The sequence below is a fragment of the Zalophus californianus genome, chromosome 8 (assembly GCF_009762305.2).
Source record: "Zalophus californianus isolate mZalCal1 chromosome 8, mZalCal1.pri.v2, whole genome shotgun sequence".
NCBI classification, from domain to species: Eukaryota; Metazoa; Chordata; class Mammalia; order Carnivora; family Otariidae; genus Zalophus; species Zalophus californianus.
In genome coordinates this window covers 105,300,255-105,312,659 of record NC_045602.1, presented here as the reverse complement: position 1 = coordinate 105,312,659, position 12,405 = coordinate 105,300,255, and the positions used below count along the sequence as shown (strand labels likewise).

Genomic DNA, 12,405 nt, shown 5'->3' with positions numbered 1-12,405 from the left:
TCTTACAAGCTTCCGGATGGTGCTGATGCTGCTGGTCCGTGGGCATCGGTAGAGGAGCACAGTTGGAGACAACTTGCTTTGGGACCCATCTTGCTTGACTGTGGGGCCAGGCTATACCTGGGGGAGGGACTGACTGCTTCGGAAAAAAGATTTTAGAGGTAAGTCAGCCTGAAAATTTTTCGGATGCAGAAAACCCTTCTTATACATATATGATGGTTGAGCACCTGTCTTCCCAGGAGTAGGTGAAATGGAGAGATGTGGTAAAGGGGGATGTGCTTGATTTTTTTTCTTTCTCCAGGGAGGGAGGGTTCCTTAAAGCTTGGAGGCCCCTGAAGAAACTGATTTGCATTCGTCGTAGAGGGCATCCATTGTTTATGACCTCATATAGAAGCTGCTAGGCGTTGCTCAGGAACACAAAACCGGAGGTTACACTTTTGAGCAGTATGGGGCCATTGATGTTACGGAAGGGACTGGTGGAGATTACAAAATTTCCGGTGATAATTACAAGGACAGCGCTCTCTTCTCCTTAGCAACCATCCAAGCAAAGGGAGCAGAAGCTTGGAATAGCAGCGGTCCCTACAGAGAAATGTGTGTGCAGACAGAGTCAAAAGCAATTGAAGTAAGTTTGCACTAATGACTTTGGGGACCAGAGTGCCCCGAGAATGGAAGAGGAGGGCCCTTATTATCAGGGGTGACCTCAGATTTGCAATTAAAATGACTGTCGGGCATATAAATGGACACCTGGGTGGGAGGATTGTGTAGTGTAGGTGGTACTCAGTGAATTTCTTTATCTTGGACTTTGGATGGAGAAAAGTTTTTCCTCTGCTGCTTGTGAGCTCAGTAATGACAGATGGTTCTTATTTTCTTGCTGCTTTCTGTTCCCAGAGGAATAAAGTAGGAATTGTGTTCAGAATTCAAGCCTATACAAAGATGCTTGCTTTGGCGTGGGCAATTTAGGAATACAAGGACATTGGCTGTGATAATTAAATCAAGGCAAAGAAGGACTGTAGAAGGTTATGCACTTGAGGACTAGACAGAACTCGTCCTGTGACCTTGGTCAGGTTATTATCCTTCTAGTGTTGGTTTACTATAGTGAGGGCAATAATGCCTCCCTTCCGTAGGTTGGAGATGATTTTCATGAAGTGTCTAGGAGATTGTTTGATATATAGCTTTTCAGTAGGTAGAAGAGTTACCTTAGGTTTTCTGAGCTATAGCTCATGATTACATTTCAAGATGAGAGCTGGAGTTCTGAATTGAATGTATATTTGAATTTCATCAGTTGAGTAGCAACAGAAATAACAGAGGTCGTAGAGAATACCTGATGTCAAGAAAGCAAGATGCCCGAGAGTAGGAGGACAACAGTAAATTAATAGCTTTTGCAAATGTGACGAATTAATTTTTGAGCCCTTTGCACATTGGGGTTGCCAGTGAAATGTCTGGAGCTATAAGGATCAGAGGAGAGTTAAGTTCTGATTATTCTAAGAACTTACAGAATTCCTAAGTGCTTCTGAGCCAAGGACGATGTGAGGCTTCCCAGTTCTTTCTCTTCCAGTCACCTTGTAACAGTGACTGTGATTGCCACTCAAAACCCATTGACTACCCAGTAGTCAACTCCAGATTCTCTCTAGGACCCGCACTAGCATTCGTGCCATCTAATATGGGAGCCCACTCAGTGCGCATGGCTTTGAGCACTCAACATGTGGCCAGTTCAAGTTGAGATGTGCTTGCGAGTGCAAAATACACACTGGATTTCAAAAGATTTAGTATGAAAAGTCAAGTATACCAATAATTTTTGTACAAAAATATTTGTTAAAGTGATATTTTGGGCTTAAAATATCAAAATTAATTTGACCTGTTTTTACCTTTTTTTAAAAAAAAAATATTTGATAGACACAGCGAAAGAGGGAACACAAGCAGAGGGAGTGGGAGAGGAAGAGGGAGAAGCAGGCTTCCCGCTGAGCAGGGAGCCCGATGCGGGGCTTGATCCCAGGACCCTGGGATCATGACCCGAGCCGAAGGCAGATGCTTAACGACTGAGCCACCCAGGCGTCCCTGTTTTTTACCTTTTTAACATGGCAACTAGAACATTTAAAATTCTACATGTGGCTCGCGTTTTATTTCTATTGATTAGTGCTGGTCTAGACTGCGCTAAAAGAGACCCATCGAGGCATTAACTGGAGAGGTTTAAATCCTCAAACTCCCCTGTCTCAAAACAGGAACAAACAAAACTTTGTGGTGGCTTAGAGGAGCTTCCTGACCTGAGTTCTGGTGTCCTTTCTCAGCAAAAGGAACACTCTGTGCAAGTTAATGATATTTTTATGGCAAATACATTGTCTTTCCAGATACAGTCTCAAAGTGTTTACATCATTTACATTCAGATTTTTCTTAACGTGGTTCTAAGTCAGCATTTGACAACTATTATCTAAGAGGCAGTGTTTCATTGAAGGGTGTCTGTTTCTGAAATACACAAACAAATGCAGTAAGTGAATATTGAAACAAAAGAAAAGTTACTCGGTGCACTTTTGCTTAATATTGATCTTACTGTAAAAAGAAAAGGCAATTTTGCATCAGTTAAATGGTGTCACAGTTATTGGTTCTCTTTCTTCATGGAATACAGGGAGTCAGCAAAGTAAATTGAATCTTTCAGCTTCTAAGTTGTCAAGGGAGTTCTTGAAAGCGAACTGCAATCCGATATCTGCAGCAGAACTGAGATGAGGAGAGGGGGCAAGATGATTTAGCAGCTTCTTCAGGCTCCTGCCGGATCGCTCAGAAGATGCAGATAAATGGAGGGCTTTGTGCAATTAAGTAGAGTTATGGTTCTGAACTTGAAATGAATACTGTGATGTGGCTTGAGTAGTCCTATTAATGGAATATTTTTGGTCATTCGTTTGTCCTTAGATTATCTCAGTTCCGGAGATGGGAATGATGATCATTGCACTTCCATCGTGGGGAGAAGGAGGGATGGCGGGTCGATTAATTGGGATTGAAGAATGGCCCATGAGTTCTTTCACCAGCAGATCCCTGTGTCCCCGGATTTTGATTTAACACGCCATTTCTCTTTCTTGAAGGCCATCTATGGAAATAGTAGAGGGACTTTTTTCAACCTCATTCAACCTTCGGTGAATCCTCAGAGTTGGCAGGAACATCCCGAGACTGGTAATTTCATGGGAGAGGTTTTAGCATTTCCAGGGTGCTTAGGTGTAGTTGGGCTATGCTGTTTGTGGTGTAGGTGGTGAGGACATGGATTACCAGGGAGACTCTACTCATATTTGGCAGTAAATGTTCTTTTCGTGTTTTTTTTTTTAATTTATTTAAATTCTAGTTAGTTAACATACAGTATAATATTAGTTTTAGGTGTACAATTTAGTGATTTTTAAGTGTCACTAAATGTTGAAGTACTTTAACTCAAGAAATTCCAAAGTAGGGCGCCTGGGTGGCTCAGATGGTTAAGCATCTGCCTTCGGCTCAGGTCATGATCCCAGGGTCCTGGGATCGAGTCCCACATCGGGCTCCCTGCTCCTTGGGAGCCTGCTTCTCCCTGTGCCTCTCTCTCTCTCTCTCATGAATAAATAAAATCTTAAAAAAAAAAATTCCAAAGTAGTTTCTACTCTTTTTTTCTTTTCTTTCCTTTTTAATGCTGTAGATTTTTGGGTTATAACACCAAGTCGCCTTGACAAATACCCAGAATCCTAACTTTAGGGAAGTACATTGGGCCTGCCTTGGAGAAGGATTATAAAGTGGAGGGGTTTACTTTCCTCCTCTGCCAGATGTGTTAGTCACTATCCTAAGGTTTTCCCAGGGTCACGGTGGTAAAGTTTCATTCATGCAGTAAGCATTTATTAAACACTGTGAGGTGTGGAAACACTGTGTAAAGGAAGGAGAATAACCGTAGAGGACAGTATGATGAGGACTTGGCTCCACATTGGCTTTTTCAGTGTCCCCTGCCTCTGGTGGAGTCCTGAGGACCATGTTATTAGCACAGCACTGACTGCTTCTCACTTGTGGATCTCAGATGGTAGGGACAGTGAAGTCTAAGGGAAAGTTGTTCAATGCCATTTATAATTTCAGCCTCTCTACTTCTTCAAAACCATCTTGAATTTCTTTAAAATCATTACTCTGTTTTAAGCATTCGGTTATCTTTATTTCAAATGGTTTTAATCTTTTTTTTTTTTTTTTTTAAAGATTTTATTTCAGAGAGCATGTGTGGAGAGGGGCAGAGGGGCAGGGAGAGAATCTCCAAGCAGACTTCCTGCTGAGCATGGAGGTGGGGCTTGGTCTCGGGACCCTAAGATCGTGACCTGAGCAGAAACCAAGAGTCAGATGCTTAACTCACAGAGCCCAACAAATGGTTTTATCTTAACAGTATCCTTCAGTTTCTGAGAGAAATGAAAAAAAAAGTTGTATTCTAAACTCGAGATTGTCCAGATTTCTGTTAATTCAGTTAACTGATAGTGTATGAAACTTCTGGAATTATAATTTACTATTTTGAATTTTATCTCTGCCTGCATGTTGGTTCACCGCACTCCACTGCATTAATCTTCATCAATTTACATTTCAATCGTCTTGTTTATCTGTTAATCTGTTCATCTGCATAATTCTGCCAAACTCGGCTACAGTAGCTGATATGGAATATATTACACAAGACTCATTGAGGGCAGAAGAGAAAGAATGGCATTCTGATTTTGAGCTTTATTTGAAATTCTCAATGACTCTCCTGCAGTGACTGATGACAGCAGGTGTTCCAAAAGTTAGCTGTTGGAAATGACAGTTTTTTATCTTCACTCCTGGCTCTCAAAAATTGGATGCCAGCTAGTCAGTACAGTTACTGTGTGTGTTTCTTAAAGATCCTTGTTGAAATGAAACTCTTCATTGTTTTCAGACTAAATGATTCTGTTTAACATTGTTTTTTTTTACAGATTTATTTATTTTTAGAGAGAGTGCGTGTGTGCACAAGTGTGCGAGCACAAGCCGGGGGAGGGATAGAGGGAGAGGGAGAGAATCCTCAAGCAGACTCCCCGCGGAGCACAGAGCCCAACAGAGGGCTCAATCCCAGGACCCTGAGATCATGACCTGGGCTGAAATCAAGAACTAGGCGCTCAACTGACTGAGCCACCCAGGTACCCCTCATTTAACATTTCAGTGCTAATTTTCAACTTCCAAGTCGTTTCCTTTTTTTTACGCTCCACATGTAACCCAGCAGCCAATCCTATTGCCTCTGCATTCAAAATATTACCGAATTGACTGCTTTTCTCAGTGTCATCTGTCATCAGCATTGACCAAGCCACTGTCCTCACTCCTCTGGGCTCTTGTAGCAGCCTGTTAATTGGTTTCTCTGCTTCACCCTTGGGCTACTACAGTCTTCCAAATAGCGAGGCATGCATCCTTTAAAACTGTAGTTCAGGCTACCTAAGTTTGCTGCTTAAACTCTCTAGTTGCTTTCCATTTAACTGAGTATCAGATTCAATGTCTTTGCATGATCTGGCTCCCCTTTTTGACTTCATCTCCCTCTAGTGTCCCCTTGCGTACTCTGTTGTGCTCCAGCCGCATGGATCACATCGACCTTGTAAAACACTCCCCTCAGGGCCTTTGCACCTGCTGTCTCTTACTGGAATCTCCTTCTTCCACATCTTTGAAAGGCTTACTCTATCATTCTCTCAGGTATTTGCTTATATGCCACTTCATTAGAGTCCCTCCTGAAGTCCCTATCTAAAATAGAACTGCCCCCCCCCACTTGCTAGGAATGCAATAAATAGTTGTTGAATGGGTGAAGTAACTATTTTTCACTGGAAGACATTTAATTTCCTGTTTCATCTATGGGAATAGATAATGCGTAATATCTTTAGCAGAATATGACACAAATATTACAATAGAGTGGTAAAAATAAGACATGGTAAAACTTCTAAACCATGTATTTAGTTAATTTAAAGGTGCAAACAGTAACAGGACAAAGACTCACATTTTTTAAAAATAGAGCTCTTCCTTGGAACAGCTAACATTTGTAATCAGATCACTAATTTATGCAAATGTGTAGTATCATTGGTATCCTTTTTCTAAAAATTAGATACTCCTTTTGTGATCAAATTTAAATTATCAATGTACTTGACAGACTATTCTTTATAATAAAATGTATCTGTGTGTATGGTATATATGCAATTATATATAACACATGTTCAATTGTCCATAATTCATGATTTTTTTTTTACACTAATGAAAGTTATGGATTAGAGAGTTATCTCCTCTTGTTAATTGGCAGTCTTATTTTAATTTTTACATTGTAAGTAATCTTTACAGCCCAGTGTGGGGCTCAAACTCATAACCCCAAGATTAAGAGTTGCATGCTCTACCAACTGAGCCCAGGCACCCTGGGAATCTGTTTTTATTGATGTATTATTATTTGTAGGTATTAGATACACGTATGCAAACTTGTGGAAGGAACATTTCTTCTACAAGAAAGTCCTCTTCATGTTGTGACTTCGTGAATTCACTTAATTGTTTGCGCTTGTTGCTTTATCTCCAAAAGGAATATAATAATACATTATTGACTTAAAGGTAGAAATATATGGTACTGTGAAATCTGCTAGATCTCAAATTCATAATTTTAAAATCACAATAAGATATCACTACACTCCCGTTAGAATGGCTGAAGTAATAATAAAAAAGATTAGTTCCAAGTGGGTGAGGATGCAGAGCAACTGGACTTTTCATACATTCAGTTCTGGTGGGGATACAGAATCATTCATCCACTTCAGGAGAAAAATTGGCGGTTTCTATTCTGTTAAACATACACTTAAATATGACCCAGCAGTCCCACTCCTGGATATTTACCCAAGTGAAATGAAAACTTTGTTCACACCAAAATCTGTATGCTATATTTATAGTAGCTTTATTTATAATTGTCAGAAACTAGAAACAGCCCAGATGTCCTCCAGCTGGAATGAAAATCAGGCTGGTACATCCATACAATGAAATTCGACTCAGCAGTTAAAAGGAACAAACTATTGATGAAAACATCAACATTGATGATCACAGAATGTATTATGCTAAGTGAAAAGAGACTCAAAAGGCTACAGGATGTATGATTCCATACACTAAGGGTAACATAAGAACAGAAGACAGATCAGTGGTTTGGGTGGGATTGAGAGGAGGGGCTGACTACAAGGGGGCAGCAGGAGAGATTTTTGGGAATGGTTTTATGTCTTGATTATAGGGTGGTTACATGACTATATGCATTTGTCAAAACTCATAGAACTATATACCAGAATGAATTTTAATGTATGTGAATAAAGAATTTTTAAGTTTTTTTCTTGAGGTATAATTGACATACAACATTAGTTTCAGGTGTACAACGATAGTTGATATTTGTATATATTGCAAAAGGATCACAGTTAAGTCAACCTGTGCTACATAAGTTCTTTCTTGTGATGAGAACTTAGAAGATTTACTCTTTGCAGCTTTCAAATATGCAATACAGTGTTAACTATGGTCTCCATGCTGTACGTTATATTCCTATGGCTTATTTATTTTATAATTGGAAGTTTGTACTTTTTGACTTCTACACCCATTTCATGTATCCTTTACCCCTACCTCTGGTAACCACCCATCTGTATCCATGAATTCTGTTTTTTTATTTTTAGATTCCACATATAAGTGAAATCATAGGGTATTTGTCTTTCCTCTGACTTATTTCATGTAGCATAATGCCTTCAAGGTCCATCCGTGTTGTTGCAAATGGCGAGGTTTCATTCTTTGTGATGGCTAAATATTCTATTTTATATACATAACACATTACCACATTTTCTTTATCCAGTCATTCCTCCAAGGGACACTTAAATTGTTTCTATAGCTTGGCTAATAAAAATAGTGTTGCTATTAACATGGGAGTGCATGTATCTTTTCAAGTTAGTGTTTTTATTTTCTTCAGATAAATACCAAGCAGTGGGATTGCTGGATCATATGGTAGTTCTATTTTTAATTTTTTGAGGAGCCTCCATACTGCTTTCCCGAGTGGCTCTCTTAATTTACATTCCCACCAACAGAGAATGTAGTCTTAGATTTAGTAGGATGTTAGCTGTGGGTGTGTCACATATGTCCTTTATTCTGGGATATACTTCCTCTATACCTACTTTGTTGAGAGTTTTTATCCTACATGGAAGTTTGTATTTTGTCAAATGCTTTTTCTGCATCTATTTGAGATTATCATGTGATCTTTATCCTTCATTTTGTTAATGTGGTGTATCACGTTGATTGGATTGTGGATGCTGAACCATCCTTGCATACTTGGAATAAATCCTACTTGATTATGGGTTTGATCTCTTATTTATTGCTGAGCTCAGTTTGCTAATATGTTGAGGATTTTGAGTCTGTGTTCATCAAGGATGTTGGTCATTATCTGTTCTTACGGTGTCTGTGTGTTGTAATGCTGGGCTCGTAAAAAGTTTGGAAGTGTTCCCTCTCCCCGCCCCCCCTTTTTTTTTTTTTTTTTTTTTTGGAAGACTTTGAGAAGCATTGGTATTCTTCTTTGGATGTCAGGTAAATTCACCAGTGAAGCTGTCTGGTCCCGAACGTTTGCGTGTAGGGAGCTTTAGAATGACTAATTCAATTTCCTTACTAGTAATTGATCTGTTCAGATTTTCTCTTTTATCCTGATTCACTCTTGATAGGTTGTAGGCTTCTAGGAATGTATCCATTTCTTCCAGGTTGTCAGTTTGTTGGTATATAATTGTTTGTAGTAGGCTTTTCTGATCTTTGTATTTCTATGGTATTAGTTGTGTCTCCATTTTCATTTCTGATTTTACTTATTTGAGCACTGTTTTTTTTTTTTTTCTTGGAGAGTCTAGCTAAAGGCTTATCAATTTTATCTTTCAAAGAACCAGCTCTTGATTTTAGTGATCTTTTCTATTGTCCTTTTAGCCTCTGTTTCATTTATTTCTGTGTTGATTTTTTAAAAATTTCCTTCTGATTTTAAGTTTCTTATTTTTCTAGTTCCTTCACGTTACAGTTAGGCTGTTTGAGATTTTTTTTGTGCTTCCTGAGGAGAGCATTTATTGCTATGAACTTCACTCTTAGCACTGCTTTTGCTGTATCCCATGAGCTTTGGTATGTTGTACTTTGATCTTTTTTTTTTTTTTTTTTTGTCTCAAGGTATTTTTTTTATTTCACTTTGATTTCTTTGTTGACCCATTGGTTGTTCAGGAGCATGTTGTTTCAGTCTCCATGTATTTGTGAATTTTTCAGTTTCCTTGTAATTGATTTCTAGTTTCATATAATTGTGGTGAGAAAGATGCTTGATGTGATTGTGGTCTTTTTAAATTATTACCTGTTTTGTAGTCTAACAAATGATCCAGCTTGGAGAACGTTCCTTGTACACATGAGAAGAATATGTATTCTGTTGCTTTTGGATGGAATACCCTGTGTGTATCTGTTAAGGCTATCTGATCTGACAGGTCATGTAAAGTTGATGTTTCCTTATTGATTTTCTGTTTGGATGATTTGTCCATTGATATGTATGGTGTGTTAAAGTCTCCTATTATCTTATTGCTGTCTTTTTCTTTGTCTCTTAATATTTATATATATAGTGCTTCTGTGTTGGGTACATAAATATTTACAAATGTTATAACCTCTTGGATTGACCTCTTTATCATTATGTAATGCCCTTCTTTGTCTCTTATTACAGTCTTTGTTTTAAAATCTATTTTGTCTAATAAATATGGTTATCCCCCAGCTTTCTTTTGGTTTCCATTTGCATGGAATACCTTCATTTTCATTCTGTGTGTGTCCTTATATCTAAAGTGAGTCTCTTGTAGGCAGCAGATAGATTTTTTTTAAGTATTAGAGAGCATGAGAGGGGGGTAAGGTCAGAGGAGAAGCAGACTCCCTTCTGAGCAGGGAGCCTGATACAGGGCTCAATCCTGGGACTCCAGGATCATGACCTGAGCCGAAGACAGTCACTTAACCAACTGAGCCACCCACATGCCCCGATGGGTCTTGTTTTTTATCAGTTCAGTCACTGTCTTTTGATTGGAGAATTTAGTCCATTTACATTTAAGGTAATTATTGATAGGTACACTTATTACAATTTTGTTAATTGTTTTCTGGCTGTTTTGTAGTTCCTGTGTCCATAGGTCTTCTTTTGCTCTCTTCATTCATGGTTTGATGACTTTTTTAGTGGTGTGCATAGATTCCTTTCTCATTTTTGTGTATCTACTATAGGTTTTGCTTGGTGGTTTTGCTTGAGGCTTACATGTAACAACTTACAATAGTCTGTTTTAAGTTCATAACACATTCTAAAATTCTACATTTTTTACTCTCCCCAGTCATGTTTGTTTTTGATACCACATTTTACATTTCTTTATCTTGTGTATCCCTCAACTCATTATTGTAGTTGTAATATTTACTACTTTTGTCTTTTAACTTCCATGCTACCTTTATAAGTGTTAATCCATTGCCTTTACTATATATTTACCTTTACCTGTGAGATTTACATTTTCCTATATTTTTGTTACAATTAGTATGTCCTCTTTCCAACTTGAAGAATTCCACTTAGCAATATTTTCTTGTAATGCTGATTTAGTGGTGAAGAACTCCTTTAATTTATGCTTGTCTTGAAAACTCTTTATGTGTCCTTCAATTCTGAATGATAACTTTGCTGGGTAGTATATGCTTGGTGGAAATTTTTTTCTTTCAGCACTTTGAATATATTACCACTCTCGTCTGTCCTGCAACATTTCTACAGAAAATTTGCTGATGAACTTATGGGGTTTCCCTTGTACATAACAAGTTGTTTTCTTCTTGCTGCTTTTAAGATTCTGTCTTTGTCTTTGACATTTTCCTTATAATATGCCTTGGTGTTGGTCTCTTTGGCTATATCATATTTTGAATCTGTGGGCTTTCTGGATCTGGTTATGTCTTCTTACCAAAGTTGAGAAGTTTTCAGTCATTTCTTCAAATAGGGTTTCTGCCCCTTTCTATCTCCTCTGAGACCCCTTTAATGCAAATGTTAGCGCATTTGATATTTTCCTATAAATCCCTTAAACTGTAAGTCAGCTTTTTTTTTTCCTGTTCACATTGGGTGAATTCCCTCTTCCCTGTTTTACTGATCCTTCTGTGTTATCTGATCTATTGAACTCCTCTAGTGTGTTTTGCAGTTTAGTTGTTGTATTCTTCAGTTCTGTGGCTTGTGTTTAGAACTTTCTCATATTTTCTGTCTCTCTGTGATGCTATCAGTGTGTTCATCTCTTTCTCTCCAGCTTGGTGCAACTTCTTTAAGATGTTACTTTGAACTCTTTATCAGGTAAATTACTTATTTCCACTTAATTGAGTTTTTTCCTGAGGTTTTATGATCTTTTATTTGGATTATGGTACCCTCCTTCCTCATTTTGCTGACACTCTCTGTTGGTCTCTAAACCTCTCCCAATCTGGAAGGGTTGACCTTGTGTAGGAGATGAACCTTATTGCTTCAATTTTTCTTTAGGTCTGGGTTGTCTCTCAAACCTCTGTGATTGTCCAAGGAACCTATTTTATTTTTAAGAGCTCTTGAAGGTGTGCCAAGATCAGTAGTGGTGTCCCGAAGGAGAGAATGTCAGTCAGCAACTGAATGAAGCCAGACCCTCAGGCCACAGCTTTTAAAGACTGCAAATATATACAGTCCTGTGAAGCTGTCAGCATAGGTCCTACTGGCCCCCCAAGCAGGCAATTTGAAGGTGTATCCTGGGCATCAGCTGCAAAATCAGTGTTCCAGATCCCATGTATGAGCTCCCTTTCTGGAGATACCAGGAAGCTGTATTGAGGTGGAGGAAGAGCATAAGGATCCGCGTCCCCCTAGCCTGTGTTACCTGAGAGCAGTCTGTAGCCTCTAGATGTATGCCAAACTCGAATCCTGCCTCTAAGGCTGGAGCTCCAAGACTAGCAAGTAGGCCCCTTTCACAGAAAGTCAGGGTATGGTTCAGTCTGTGTTCTATGTGGTGCCTTGTGGGTGGTAGCCTGCCAAGAACTCTCTCTCTCATTACAGTCCTGGGGAACCCAGGAATCTAAGCCCCTCTGGCTACCAGAGCTAGGTGACCAAGGGGTATCCCCTGGGCACTGGCTGTAAAAAACCAATGCACCCACTGTAAAAACCGGGGTACCAGATATATAGTGTAAAACAGCTCCCTTCCTAGAGATGCTTGTGCTCTGGAGGATGGCAAAGAGAAAGTACAAAGATAGTGCCTTCCTTCCAAAACCTGAGGAAATATTCTGGTCAGCTCTTAGATTCCTGTTTAACTAGAAGCCTATGGTAAGGGTGGTGGGATGGTAAACTAATGGTCCTCTTTCACAGAAACACTGAGCTCCTCAATCTCTTATCCCTTGCTGGGCCCTGGGTGTGGTAGCTGTTGAAGAACTCATTCTTGGGTTACAGTCCTGTGGGAC

At 39.1% G+C, this 12,405-nt stretch overlaps 1 protein-coding gene across 14 annotated transcripts in view; it reads left to right on the top strand.

Annotated features, from left to right (window-relative positions):
- The window catches only part of PLCB4 (phospholipase C beta 4), a 414,002-nt gene that overhangs the window by 128,615 nt on the left and 272,982 nt on the right, over window positions 1–12,405 (top strand). Inside the window, exon 3 of one of the 14 annotated variants that reach the window (XM_027623040.1) lies at window positions 10–158. The exons of 12 other annotated variants lie outside the window; for them this stretch is intronic. The gene's annotated coding sequence lies outside the window, so the exon portion shown is untranslated. Of the gene's footprint in view, window positions 1–9; window positions 159–489; window positions 620–12,405 lie in introns of those variants that run through there. One more of the 14 variants, XM_027623042.1, reaches the window with a different exon arrangement.